Raw genomic sequence first — 15948 nt, forward strand, 5'->3', positions numbered from 1 at the left:
TGAAAAGCCCTCTTTTTAGTTACTGTGGGTTTTAAATGATCTGTTTTCTTGTTTTGTCACAAAAAAACAGATTCAGAGGAAGTTAGAATGTTTGCAGTGTCTGCTTCTAAGAAGATTCTAGTTTCATCATAAATTCTAATCATTTACAATTATTAGCAGAGCAGTGAGTATTTAGCACATCGGCATTGCAGTTTTGAAAGTGTTCAATGTTCCTATGTGGAGTTTACATCTGCCCCAGTTACTCCAGTTTCTTCCCACGTCCGAATAACATGCCCACAAATTCTCCATAGGTATGAATTTGAGTGTGTAAGGTTATTTGTCTATTGTATATGTGCACTAGCGTGACCGGACGTTTGGTTGCCGGTCTTTTGGTCCCCTTTGGTTGCCGGTAAAATGTACTTAGATATTAAACTCTCTCACTTAGATATTAAACTCGGAATATCATTTTGAGAGCTGGCTTCAACAGTAAACTCTCTGTCATCATTTGACCGTCGACCTAAAGAGACCAAAAGACCGGCGACCAAAAGACCGGCGACCAAAAGACCGGCAACCAAAAGACCGGCGACCAAAAGACCGGCGACCAAAAGACCGGCGACCAAAAGACCGGCGACCAAAAGACCGGCGACCAAAAGACCGGCGACCAAAAGACCGGCGACCAAAAGACCGGCGACCAAAAGACCGGCGACCAAAAGACCGGCGACCAAAAGACCGGCGACCAAAAGACCGGCGACCAAAAGACCGGCGACCAAAAGACCGGCGACTGAAAAAAAAAAAATTTTGATAAAAACTCTAAATATTAATACTCTTGAGTATAGTTTTTAATCAATGCTTCTAATGTCCACCCCAACACGTCAGATTTTTTTTTACTGCCGCTTAATATGTGAATTGCAATCTTTAAATGTAGTACAGTACCATAGAACATCAAATTCTCCTTATTGCTCACTATTCCTGGTCTAAATTCTATCAAGCGTTCATTTGCAATGGCGGCGTTGCTCAAGCAGACCAAGGAACGCAGCATGTGTTTGCTGAGCCAGCTGTCATGATAACTGGCCTCAGCAAATAGCCTGACAATTCACTTGCAATCTTATTGATCGCCTAACCACTGCTCTATGTCCCCGTGACCTCACTTCTATACAGCGCGACTCTGTGATGCCTTCTTCCCATAGGCATAATTACAACAGATCTATTATTATTTTTCTATATACCCATAACTTCAGCCCGAGCGCAGCCAACAACCTCCTACCCCTGCACCAACCTTCCCTCTGCCAGACCTTTATTTAGCCGCGTAGGTCTGCTGCATTCTGATAAGAGCCACACTTTGGAAGAATTAATGCTATGTCTGCCCAAGGAGAGGGTTTCAATTAGCCAGTAACTTTCAATGGGATGAATCCAAGCAAAATACATATCAAAATTTTTGATGCCTCTTTTACATTACTGCTCCAGTAATGAATTGTCTCAATTGAAGCACATTTTGACTTTGAGTAGTTGGTGAAAATCTGAGACTTTAATTCTCTCATCTCATCTCTTTTATGAACTGCTTTTATCCTCACTAGGTTGGCGGGGGGTGCTGGAGCCTATCCCAGCTGACTACAGGCCAGAGCCGAGGGACACCCTTAATTGGTGGCCAGCCAATCACAGGGCACAAGGAGACAAACAACCATTGACACTCATACCTATAGGCAATTTAGTGTCCAATCAGCCTACCATGCATGTCTTTGGAATGTGGGAAGAAACCAGAGTACCCAGAAAAAACCCACATAGGCCCAAGGAGAACATGCAAACTCCACACAGATATACATGACCTGGATTTGAACCCAGGTGAGGCCACTGTGAGGCCGACGTGCTAACCACTCGTGCCCTGAGAGACATGAATTCATCTTAAAGAAAATACTTATCCTCGCCAGGATCACGAGATGCTGGAGTCTCTCCCAGCTGAATTCAGACAAAAAGGCGGATTACACCATAAACTGGTCAACAGTCAGTCGTTGAACACATACAGAGACAGACAAGCATTCACACTCCCAATCACACTGCCGCTGAGTGGGAATCGATCCCACACTACAGGCACTGAAATCAGGCGAATGAACCACTACCATCAGTGACCCATTATTACGTTATGTTGACAGTGACTCAACTCGTTCAACAAAAGGGAGCAGTTTGAGCATTGGGCAATGAATGAAGAAAAAAAATCCATCCTCCTGTTTGTATCAAGGAAGGCACCTTGAGTAGTAGATGAAGTTGGATAATGAGAAATCCACTCATGTAGTATTCTGTATACACCATTACCAGAATCCCTGAAGCGGACTCTAATCATTCTAATTACACACCAACAACGCGTGATCCAGTTAAAGATATTCCTGATTTATACATGAAGGCTCATTTATTCCGATGTGATGGAAGCATCTGAAAGAGTTTCTCTCTGTGAATCAATTAAGCAGACATGGTTTTAGCATTAACTTAGAACACACTTGTCATAGACACACAGAAAGCAGCCGTTGATTGCTGCATGGGGAAATTAAGACAAGGGAATGTATTCATACATTCATACTTCTGATTATGTTTTAGGATTTTATAAACGGGCATTTGGAGTATACTCCTGAAAACGGTAATTATGATAAACATTTGTACCCAGAATGATCAATTAGCATTTTCATTTTGAGTAAAATGACAAAGTACTTTAAAATTTATGTGTTTAAAGCTTTTGTTAAAAAATAACCTTGAAACGAATGCTTAGGCACTTGGTGGTGAGGTTTTTAAATATGGGAAATGAATAATCTACATGTTTTAACTAGGGCAGTTTATAGTTTAAGTCAATTAGCGACCAAACTTAATTGCTAGGAACCTGAAAACGAAAAAACACTACGTCTATGTATGATTTCTGTGTTAATGCTTATTCGAATACATTATAAATTAGCCAAACTGAAAATGTGCAATTATTTTTTTATATGCTATTTGGGCATTTGTTAAAAAAACATGTGTTTTGCTTTGTTTTATTTAGCAAAAGATAATAGCTGATGTTGGAGACGAAAATGTATCAAAACCATTCTCCAGTGTTTTTATAATGTCTGTGGCATGCTTCCTGAAAATAAACTGCTTTGAGGGGGTGCTCCTACCTCTTGTAAGTCAGCCAGCTTCTCGGCCAAGGGCATATGGAGCACTGAAATCAAATGTCAAATCACCACTCTGCGTCAGATCAGAGTGGGAGTAGGGCTTTCCACCCTATCGCTTTCCTCCGGGTGCAGATGCCATTGCCTACGTGAGTATCGAAAGCCTATGTTTAAGACGGAGAAACGATGTCTTGGGAAAACTGGCCTCGAGTATGACACTAAGCAGCACTTTGGAGGATTGGCACAAACAGCCAAAGGATGTGGGTTGAATTCTATCCTGTCTAGTTGCATCTGGGCATTGGTTGGCAGCAAAAGATTACATCATTGCTCACTTTGCATACGTTCCGATTTCGCTTGGAATGTTTTTGACATGCCATCTTGTAATTTTTCTTTTCAAATCCAGTCATCAGCCATTGTAAGACTTGTAAATGTGCCTTGAAAACCTTTACAAGATAAAGGCACTGCTAAGATCTGCTTGACATTGCCACCCACCTCCATTCAAGCCAAAATTGGAATACTACTGTGCTTTACGCTTAGTAACAGAAAAGGCAAAATATTTTGTTTTGTGATTTTCCAACAAGTCATTACCGGATGTGTTTTACTTGTTTCTGTTTTATTAAGTTCAGTATATTACCTGCTTAGGGAACAGAGTAAGAGTATAATCAGAGAACAGGGTGCAATCATGCAAAATTACTATCAGCACAGTTATAAATTAAACATCAACATAATAGCAGGGGCAAATGATGTAGAGGTAATGGAAGTGGATTTCTATATAAGGAGAAAAGAAATAAAGTTGTCATGAAAATGATCTTTCACCATATTTTATTGTTACGTTTTAAATATGAGATCATATCTTCTTCATCTTGCCAACACATTCAGTCTCAACTCTGTTTTGAAGCAAATTTTCACTTTCTCAAGCCCAAATCAACTTCACAACAGAAATACTGTGTACATAGAGGATATTGATACTCCTACACAGTAGGAACATCTGGGAATTGCTGATATAATGACTATAAATTAATAATTTTTTAAGCATTTAGGTAACCCATCCCAGAAGATTACGTAAACGTCACAGAACATTGCATCTGATTGCTCAAACTTGTTTTGGTGACAGTGATTAATGCCTTTGAAATTAACCTAGGCTACCATTTTTGTTATCTCATATGTATTCTCGCAAAGTCTGGAAGGATGGCATCTGCCTGAGGCTAATTGGGTACCTCCCGATTCATCTCTGCTCTTCTGTCTTAAATGATCGATCAGCCAAACGAGGCCATTAACTTGATTTAAATTTCAACGGCAACAGACCGGCAGTGCCAGTCCGGCACGCAAATTTGTACTGGTCTCCCGGAGAAATAATTATTTGTGTTTTAAACCTCTAGAACAGGGGTGGGCAAACTTTTCAGCCCGGGGGACTTATTGACTGATGACCGATGGGCCAGGTCTGCACAAGATACGATACATATAAAAAAGTGCCTCCGTTAACAGTACATATGAAACCTAAACAGAAAAAAGGACTAAAGTATTAACATACTCATCACTCATGATTAAAGTAAAAAGTATAAAATACAAAGTAAAGTGAAAAGGAAAGTATTAAGAAATATTAAAATGTAATTTAAAAAAGATAGAGGGGCTGTTAAACACGAAAAACAAATGAGTGAACAGAGCTATTGCCACTAGCTTCCACGTGACGGCGCCATTTTGGGAAGAAAACATTAAACAAAAGTTAAACATTTAGAAAACTATTTGGACAACCTCGACGGGCCGGATTAAAAACGCTAACGAGCCGTGTGTGGCCTGCGGGCCGTAGATTGCCCATATCTGCTCTAGAATGCTGAAAAGCACAAAAAGATTGATACATCGGAGTGTCGAGATGGAGGTCATGAACAATATTCTAGGCTGGATTACATTCTAGTTAGTGGCTTCGAAACAAAACCCAGGTCATACACAATGGAAGTCTGTGCAGAAAGGACAGCCACTTGATCAATACTTCACTAAAAAAAAGGTTGTTAACTTTTTTTTTTTCTTTTTAACAAAGTTTTATGAGTGGATATGTGAGATATTGAATCTTGCTATCAACTGGCATCCAAACAATAAAAGTATGAAACCATCTATTGCAGAGTTGGGCAATTATTCTACAATGGGCTGCAGTGGGTTTTGGTCTTTGTTCCAACCGATGCAGTGCACAGTGTTATTATACTTGTAAAAAAACAGGATTGGTGAAAATGTTTTTTTTGTCTGGTTGGACTCAAAACCTGAATTTAATGTGACACTTTGTGATCTAATTGCCCACTACACTCTATAGTTATACACTTATTAACCTTGGACCACCAGAGAAGACCAAAATATTGTTCAGAAAAGACATCAGAAATCTGGAGACATTGCAAAAAAAATAGAATAGGGATCAGTAAAAACAGATGAATACATACAGAAGAACAAATAAACAAAACAACATGAGCATATTACTGCCACATTTATTCATGATAAGTATAAATACTAAACCAATACTCAATCTGAAGTCTGTGATAACCTGCTACGCACAAACAAAATTGGTATCACAGACTGAAATGTTTAAATTTTCCTAACATAAAAAAATAAAAAATGTTTACATGAGAGCAAAGCTGCAAAAATGTATTCATGTAAACGCTGTAGAGATTTGTACCGCTGACAAAATGTGTATTCTAAAACAAAATGTGCATGCCCCAATTTCTGTGAAAGTAGGTCAGGTAGATTTGGCCTAAGACATGCTTCATTCGCAAAATGAAAAATAGAACAATATATTGTCATTGTTAAACAGACAGTATTTAACCACCCACCCCCAATGTTTTCATGAGTGGAGAAGGGGGTCTGTTATGAATGTCACTATAAATAGTGACTAATCCAACCACTGCATCGCAGTTATTGTCACAAAAGGTGACAAGTATTAAATGTAGGAATTATCTAACCTACTCAACATGTATACTTTAATTATTCACTCTATGAAACAGCAGCAACGGCTAATTAAACCATACTCACCTTCATAAAATGTTTACTAGTTTTAACTACTACTGTCATGTGATATGAACATATCCCAAGGGGCTACATATTGTTTTTTTTGTCTATGGAACTCTTCAATGCAGGATGAGTCAGCTGGAAAAGATGGCATGCTCTCTCCGACCACATCAGCTATGACAGGGCTGGCCAAGTACAGTCCTGGAAAGCCCCTATCCAGTCTGTTTTTCATATCACCCTCCTCTACCACACCTGAATCAAAAGATCAACTCATCAGCAAGCTCTCCTGAAGCTTCATACCGATCCCGATTATTCTATTCAGGTGTGTTGGTGGAGGTAGATATGGAAAACAGACTGGATAGGGACTCTCGAGGACAAGTCTTGGCCACCCTGAGCTATGAAGTCCTTCCTCAAATGGAGAAGTTGAAGTATCTTGGAGTTTTGTTCATGAGTGAGGAAAAATGCATTGCGATTTCGACAGGCAAATCGGTGTGGCATCTGCAGTGATGCGGACTCCGTATGGTGTGGTAAAGGAGGAGCTGAGCTGAAAGGAGAAGCTCTCTCTATTTACCGGTCAATCTACGTTCATACCCTCATCCATGGTAATGAGCTATGGGTCGTGACCGAAAGAACAAGATTCTGGATACAAGTGGATGAAATGAGTTTGGACTCTCACTTCGGGATAAGGTAAAAACGCACTGTCATCCAGAAGGAGCTCGGAGCAGAGCCACTGCTCCTCCTGATCGAGAGGGCCAGATCGTCACCGGACGTTTGGTCGATGGGCTTTTGGTCGATGGGCTTTTAGTCGCCGGTCTTTTGGTCGCCGGTCTTTTGGTCGCCGGTCTTTTGGTCGCCGGTCTTTTGGTCGCCGGTCTTTTGGTCGCCGGTCTATCGGTCCTTATTGGTCGCCGGTCAAATGTACTTAGATATTAAACTCTCTCTCTTAGATATTAAACTCTCTCATGAATATAATTTTGAGAGCTGGCTTCAACAGTAAACTCTCATTGCCATTTGACAGACGACCAAAAGGGACGAAAATACCAGCGACCAAAAGACTGTCGACCAAAAGGGACGAAAAGACCAGCAACCAAACGTCCGAGCACTGGGCCAGATTAGTTGGTGCGGGCATATGATTAAGATGCCCCCTGGATGCTTCCCTGGTGAGGTTTTGCAGGCACATCCCACCGGAAGAAAGCTCCGGGGAGTCTATCTCTCCTTGATGACCCGGGAACGTCTTGGGATCCTCCTGGAAAACCTGGATGATGAAATGGCTAGAGAGAGGAAAGTCTGAGTTTCCCTGCTGAAGCTGCTGCCTCCGCAACCCGATCTCGGCTAAACTAAAGAAGATGAAGATGAAGTGGAAATGCAAGTAATGGGCTAAGCTGTGAACACCATCAAGCTACACAAATCTAAGTAAATAAATGCGTTTGATATTGGATTGTCCATATACTTGGGCCGACTGGTAAAGGTTATTTATCATACCTGTCCTTTTCAAACTCGAAGGCATGATAAAAAAAATACTAGCGTATAAGCTTGATATGCTTTTTTTCCACTTTGCCTCAGCATTTTATTGCTTATCACCCCCTGCTCCCTGTTTCTCAGCTATGTTTTCATATCTTGGCACCTAACTCGCTTGTTCAAGACAAATGATTAGAGATTATTTTCGCTTTTAAATCTTTGGCTTCGTGAGGATGTTTAGATACTTCTTTTGAATAACTAAACAGCTTGCGCTTGTTTGAAGTTTGATACAATTTCAACAAAGGCAAACCTGTTTTTCTTGACAGATTTGAATAAATTGGCACCAAATGGGTACATGTAGACCCCCAAGCTTAATCAAAGGATGATGCAGTGGCGATATTGCAAGGTGATGGGTGTATTGATCGTAGCCTCAAATTCGACTAGCCATTACAAGAAAATGTCCAAAAAAATCCAATAACCAACCGACGAGACCCATACAATTTCTTTGGTGGCTAATGATAAATCTACAGCTATATATTACCGGCCACAAGCCAGCCGGGCATTTGTCATCAGAACAGTTTTTTTACCTGGATAAGGTATAAGTATTTCTACTTTTCATCTGAGACTGACATGGTTTCATCGCGAATTGCCATAAAAATTATTTTGATTATATGGGGTAGGGTGACCATGAAGGCTTGCTTAGTAGAAACAATCTCAATATTTCTAAAAGGTAAAAAGATGAAATCAATACTGTCTTTGTAGCCTTCTTGGTACTGTTCTAATATCAGATTTTAAAGGCCTTTGAAAGATGTTGTATACACAAGGTGTGAATTGACTCTTATTTCTAGTGCATATGTGGACTAGATGCTTGTAATGTATTAGTGTTATACTCAAGCCCTAAAAATTAATAATTAATTCTTTTTGAATTCATCCCAAAGGTTTTTGATGCTTTTGAGCTCATAGCTTTTGAGCTGTCCTATTCAGGAAACTGTAAAACTCTTTCTGCCCACCAATGTTCCCTCTAATTTTTCATTGGTCTGGGCAGAAAGACAACCTCCTTGAGCGCACTGAGTAGCAGTGTGAGCGACATCATCATTGCTCGCTATGGGCACACCAGTATCACAAAATGTCAATGTTCCCTCTAATTTTTCATGTAAAACATGCTGTAAAACACGGAAAACATAAGAGTGGACAGAGCTACTGTTACTGGCTGCTGTGTAAACGGCACCATCATGGGGAAAGGGGTAAAAAAGTTTGGATTTTATTTACTGCGTGCCATATTATTGCTGCTGCGCAGAGAAGAAGAGAGTAGTGCGCAATTGCACACGCTCGCAGCTTAGAGGTAACATTGCTGCCCACCACTGACAAGGTATGCAACTCACACTATGACCACTAGTCAGTCAGAAGACAGATTCAGAACTTCTTATTGGCCTAGCTTTAATGCCTGCGTGACTGTCAGTTCATTAGCCGTCATTTGCTGGCGGTGGATGTACAACTCATTTTAAAATGGACTTAAATAGATTCTGATGGAGTGGACATCGATCATCGGACATGGCACTAAAACATGATCCTTCAAACCCAGCTCAAAATTGACTGGCTGTCTACCACTGTCAATGGCAGCAATTGAGCTACGGATCTTCCAAGTCACTAACAAAAGAGAAAAAGACAATAAAGGAAAAAAATATCTGAAGGACTTTATAGGTGTTGATGTAATGGCGTAAAGTACTTAAACCAGAAATGTAATGCCATTGATTAGTGAGTCAAATGAAGGGCCGAGAGATAGTGATCAGAAAAGAGCCGCACACCAAATCCGAACACCAACACTTCAATTAAAATACAAAAATGCTTTGGCAATACAGAATGACAGCATGACAAAATACTATCGACTGTAACTGTCATCTTTAAAGCCATTCGATCAATTCCTAATGTCTTTGTTGTCCTTTAAGGCCACAATCAAAGAATTATGTCATGTTGAGTATCATAATGTTCTGCTTTTAAACTTTTGAACAAACTGAAGTTGGTGCAGATAAATCCTTTTTTCCCCTTCTTCCTGAAGTATCCACTCAATTTAGTGGTGGTACAACCCGCTTAATAGACCTTGCCTGGCTCTGTGAAATCACCTGATTGAGGAGTTTTGTGTTTTCATCACCACTGGTTGAGCTTCATCACTTGAATAGTAATGTATAAAATCACCAGATAACTATTGGATGTAAAAAGCTAACAATAGAAATGTCTTATTAAATGATTCGATTAACTATATAATGGTAGGCTCATTATAATAATAATAACTGCCAAAATCAATTCAGTGGCATAATTTATGAATGATGGTCTCAGTAAATATGTCAGGTCTACTGATTGACTGGTGATACGTACCTTAGTGCTTAAGTGAAGTTTTCTGGGATACAGTCCAATATTAATGTCAGGCTTTGTCTTTCCTCTTATTTACTGGTACAATATAACTGATTGCTGTCGGGGAAAAAAAAGGTCTTTAAAACAACATTCCGCAAAGTCAAGCCAGAAGCACAATTCAAGAAAGATTTAGAACCTGTGTTGGACAGGTTTTATTGTACTATTTTTTATTGCCGTTTTTATTGTTAAGATGATTAAATTCATTTTCACATAACTGTTATTTTTTAAAATCCATTTTCTGTTTTATTAATGTGTAGTCAACTGGATTGTATTTTAATAAGAGCATGACACTTAAATTAGTACTTGGAAGCCTTTAAAATCCTCCACACTCCAAAAAAAGTTATTAAAAATCCCAATGCGTAACTAACTATATGACCTACAGTGTATTTCCCCACATATCTCTTATGAATATATCACAGTTGAGTTTAGCCTGTACTAGGATATTGCTGGAGATTTTTCTTTGGAATTTTCCATGTTGAGAAAGGATTCCCCTAGTTTAGGGGTGGGCAAACTTTTTGGCCCGGGGGCCACATTGACTTTAAAAATTTGACAGATGGGTCGGGTCAGCACAAGATACGATACATATAAAAAAGTGCATCCGTTAACAGTACATATGAAACATAAATAGAAAAAAGGACTAAAGTATTAACATACTCATCACTCATCATTAAAGTAAAAAGTATAAAGTACAAAGTAAAGTAAAAAGGAATGTATTAAGAAATATTAAAATGTAATTTAAAAAAAGATAGAGTGACTGTAAAACATGAAAAACAAATAGGTAAAAAAATAGGAAAAACAAATAGCTACTGGCTTCCGTGTGACAGCGCCATCTTGGAGAAAAAATAAAAATATATATTATTTTAACTATTTTGACAACGTCGGCGGGCCGGATTAAAACGCTTCTCGGGCCGGATGTTTGCCCGGTCTGCTCTAGTGTGAAATGAAACAAAAGATATGTTGTAAAATAATAACTATTTGACTATAATGCAAATGTATTGGACCCAATTTTCTTCGGGCAATATCTCATCACACCATTCTCTAAAACACATGTTTTTTCAACATTGAAAAATGTTTCTTGAATGTCCATCATATGATAAATATCCCTACATTCGTTCATTTTTCTGAGGTGGTTACTATGCAGTTAAATACATTTATATATAGCAAGGTACTTTAAGCCAATCCTTAAATACAATCCCCCTAGGAAGGGATGCCAGTGGGGGCAATTGTGACCGCAGGGAACATGTTATTTTTTGCTATAGTACCAGAATAAAGTGTAATTATACTTCCAGTACATTAGATGAGAGGCACGCTAATTGGCGAGGTATGCACATGAGTAATACTTATAGCTCAGTGTGTTCAGTTTTGCAAAACGCATTCATATACAACGCACAGAGTGGTAGTGTACAAGTGTACAAACTCTCGAGACAATACGAAAAAAAAGTATTCAAAAAGCATTTTAGAAGGCTGAAAAGAAAGCTGCCAAATGACCAAGTTTATTAGGACTTGAGTCATTTTATCGATGAACATTTACAAACACATCTTTATCTCTCTTGAGCAGGGTGAGCCAGAAATGGTCGTCCTCTCTTTCTGTGTATTTCTTTTTGTTATGACGTTAGTGGTTTTGACTTTGTAAACATTGTATTTTTAACGTCATTTCGTAGTGTCATTCTTAGTGTCAGTAATTGTAGCATCGCCAAGACAAATAACTATGAGACTTTCTTCATTGCTTTGTATAGTATGGCGCTCGGACGTTTGGGTCGCTGGTCTTTTGGTCGCCGGTCTTTTGGTCGCCGGTCTTTTGGTCGCCGGTCTTTTGGTCGCCGGTCTTTTGGTCGCCGGTCTTTTGGTCGCCGGTCTTTTGGTCGCCGGTCTTTTGGTCGCCGGTCTTTCGGTCGCCGGTCTTTTGGTCGCCGGTCTTTTGGTCGCCGGTCTTTTGGTCGCCGGTCTTTTGGTCGCCGGTCTTTTGGTCGCCGGTCTTTTGGTCGCCGGTCTTTTGGTCGCCGGTCTTTTGGTCGCCGGTCTTTTGATCGCCGGTCAAATGTTGACAGAGAGTTTACTGTTGAAACCAGCTCTCAAAATTATATTCAGGAGACAGAGTTTAATATCTAAGAGAGAGTGTTTAATATCTAAGAGAAAGAGTTTAATATCTAAGTACTGTTTAATATCCAAGTACATTTGACCGGCAACCAAAAGACCGGCGATCATAAGGGACCAAAAGATCGGTGACCAAAAGACCGGGGACCAAAAGACCAGTGACCAAACGTCCGGTTTCGGTATAGTATGTGTCATTATCCCATATTCATAATTGTTTAATCTCCGACAGGCAAAATAATGAAGTACGAAGCCTCATGTCTTTTTTCTGCCGCACGTTGACTCTTGGTCAATTGGTATCATGTCTGTCAAAACCCATAAATGTAAACCCTATTTAACCTGCGCCACATTTCACTGTCAACCACTGCTGCATGTGTCATGCTTCATGTGGCTTGCCTTCCCTCCTCTTACCCTCCCTTGTTTCATAAGAGGCTTTCTGTGTCAGTGAATTCAGTGTGTTCCAGTCCACACACTAATCCCAGGAGTGCAGCCTTGTTTTATGCATGTCCTCTCCCAGTCACTATACCCATAAATGGTCTCTCGGCGAGTAAAATTGGGCCAGGCTTCTGCATATCTCTCATATGGGAATCATCATCCTTCGCAGACCCCTTCGGACAACACGGGCCCTACATAAAACTGACCAAGAAGAGGGAGAGATGGGTACAAGGGCTTCACTAGCCCTTCATATTACTCGAGCCTCTACATACAAGTAGAGACTACACAGAAACGCTAGATTATAGCTTTGCACGCCATCATATTTTTTGTAAACAACACAAAATTGTACATTTCGTAATAAAAAAGACATTCTAGAATGAATATGATGTTCTGTGTTCTTCCAGTCTGGTTTTGAAACACTGTTTTTGAATCTGCTGTATTTTTATTTGTCAATGAGGTCCCCTGACAACATGGAGCAAGAAAAAAAGTGATTTTTCTCCATTCCACATATGCCTGCTGCTCAATTTAATGCACTTTACTTTTAAATCATTCTGTCCTTTTAACATTTCCAGTTGTTTCTCTACCTTTGGGAGCATATTTATAACTTCTAGCTTGGCCTTTTTCCACTGGCTGCCTGCAGACTTTGTAGATTTTTGTTCAACATTTTACTTTTGGCCTACCTTAACTGTCAGAGTGGCTCTGTCCCCATGCTCCAGATATGTCCCTCAAGTCAGCTGACCATCTGTTCATGGAGTTACAAATTGTAACGGGATGCTTTCGAGCAATCTCTCATTTGCTCCACTTTTACAGCAAAAAAATTGCTCTTTTTGTATTATACATATGTTCGTTTGTTTTTATATTGTCATTTATTCATTAATTATACTCTTTAAATTGATTGTGTTCTGAATTATGCTATTGTCTGAAGTTGTTTTGCTTTACAGTATCGTATTTTCACGACTAAAAGGCACACTTAAAAGTCTTGAATTTTCTCCAAAATAGACCGTGCGCCTTATAATCCAGTGCGCCTTATAAATGGAAAAAACAGAAAACGAAAAACCACCTCTGTCGGATATTAAAAAAACAGAAACGCCTGAACTGAAACAATACTGTTAAATATGCAGATGCCATCTTAGTTTACAAAATCTTCCATCATATAGCTCCTCCCCCACTGCAAGATTTTATACAAAACATCCACAATGGCTGGCTCTAGAGGTGACTGTGTCGCGAGTGCTTCATACCTGGAAGTCAATAGCAATTCCCGTATTTTCACGACTATAAGGCGCACTTAAGTCTTAAATTTTCTCCAAAATAGACTGTGCACGTTATAATACAGTGCACCTTATATTTGGAAAAAATGTCATTAATTGAGGGTGCGCCTTATAATGCGGTGCGCCTTATAGTCATGAAAATACGGTACTTTATTTCAGCTATGCTTACTCTTAAAATGCGTTGAGTTTTTGTCAGTTTAGAATTTACCACACATCGCCCTTATCACAAATGGTCAATAAAAGTAATTAGCAATTCTCAATACGATTCTACTTAATGCAACAGCGGGACTCTCATGATAGATCTATAATAGGATAGATGAGTTTGTACAGGGTATATTTCATACATAACATTATACCTGGCCACACAGGCACATTACCAGACATTTATGAGACCCCCTGCCCCACACACACCCCAATCCCACTGCGGCAAGGTGAGCCCACATTAGCACTGAAAACACTGAAAGCTGAAGCAATGGCACTTATTATATTCTCGTTATCAAGGTTTCACATAGAATATGGCAGGTGATACTTGTGCGAAATGAGCAAGATCAATGTCGTAAAATTGGTACTGGGTGCCACAAGGCAAGGCGTATCTGTAATAATATTACTTTTCTCCGTAATGAGTCATTTTAAGACTTTGGTCTTTAGAAAAAAGTAATGATTTGACACTTTTTAAAGCTTACTAATTGTGTTACATTGCTAGAATCGGGCCTTAGTACACCCACTTGGCCAAGACGTAATTGTAACTTTTAGAAAAGTTATTGTTGATCTGTTAAACCACTTTTACAGCCAAGTCCTGATCGACTCCTCGTCATGCAACTATGCACATGCGCAGAAGTAGTGGTAGTTCATATGCGCCATCTGTGGGATTACTGGCTAAATCTTTTATTGGTAACTGATGTCAAAATTTGATGGCGGATTCCACGTGTGAGTCCAGCAACCGCTAAGATAAGCTCCCGTAGGGACAGCCAGCAATCAGCTGATGCATGGGTGCACAAACCCACTGGCAGCATTGTATGGTGTATCGTTGTGTGAACTGGCAATCAACTGGGGAGCACTTCGCTGTGTGGAGTTCAGGCTGGCGCCTGTTACGTTAGCAGCAGCTATGTGAAGGCTTGCTGCTACAATTTCAGGTTCTCTTATGAAATAACATGGTACAAACAGCAATAAACCTAGATGTGTTTGTGAGTGTGTGTTGGTTTTGTGTGGTCAGCGTGGGAGAAACTCCCACTCAGAGGTGGTATGATTGGAAGTGAAAATGGTTGTCTATCTCTGTGTGTGCTCTACAACAAGTTTAGGGTACAGACCACCTTTTGCCTGAAGTCAGTTGGGATAGATACTCTCCAGCACCCTGCAGCTTCATTAAAAAAACGCATTGTTATAAACAATGTTCCCTCTAAGTTGCGGGCATGCGCAATTGTGCATTACTCTCATTTTCTCTGCGCAGTAGCAATCATATGGCGCCCAGTAAATAAAATCCAAACTTTTTTATTTATTTTGTATTTTATAATGGCAGGTGTGATACTGGTGTGCCCATAGCGAGCAATGATGATGTCACTCACACTGGTACTGTATTTTCACGACTATAAGAAGCACCACATTATAAGGCGCACCCTCAATAAATGACATTTTTTCCATATATAAGGCGCACTGTATTATAAGGCGCACTGTCTATTTTGGAGAAAATTTAAGACTTTGTAGTGCGCCTTATAGTCGTGAAAATACGGTAATTAATATTGACTTCCAGGTATGAAGCACTTACTACACAGTCACTTCTAGAGCCAGCCATTGTTGATGTTCTGGATTTTTTTGTATAAAATCTTGCAGTGGGGGAGGAGCTATATGATGGAAGATTTTGAAAACTAAGATGGCATCTGCACATTTAACAGTATTGTTTCAGTTCAGGCGTTTGTGTTTTTTTTATTATCCGACAGTGGTGGTTTTTCGTTTTTGGATTTCTGTTTTTTTCCATATATAAGGCGTACTGGATTATAAGGCGCATTATCTATTTTGGAGAAAATTTAAGACTTTTAAGTGTGCCTTATAGTCCTGAAAATACGGTACTCAGTGCGCTCAGGGACATTGTCTTTTTGCCCAGACCAATGATAATTTAGAGGGAACATTGGTTATAAATGTCCCTTTCACACTTGAGGAATGGTATCTCTGTCATCCTCAAGCTCTATGCCATTTTC

The 15948-nt window shown here is 39.7% G+C and overlaps 1 long non-coding RNA gene across 1 annotated transcript in view; it reads right to left on the reverse strand.

The window, feature by feature from the left end:
• Positions 1 to 9926: 9926 nt before the first annotated feature.
• The window catches only part of LOC144196581 (uncharacterized), a 75937-nt gene continuing 69915 nt past the window's right edge, over positions 9927 to 15948 (reverse strand). Inside the window, exon 4 of the long non-coding RNA XR_013326357.1 lies at positions 9927 to 10019. This is a non-coding gene — a long non-coding RNA (uncharacterized LOC144196581). The remainder of the gene's footprint in view (positions 10020 to 15948) is intronic.

Source organism: Stigmatopora nigra, chromosome 1 (assembly GCF_051989575.1).
Source record: "Stigmatopora nigra isolate UIUO_SnigA chromosome 1, RoL_Snig_1.1, whole genome shotgun sequence".
NCBI lineage: Eukaryota > Metazoa > Chordata > Actinopteri > Syngnathiformes > Syngnathidae > Stigmatopora > Stigmatopora nigra.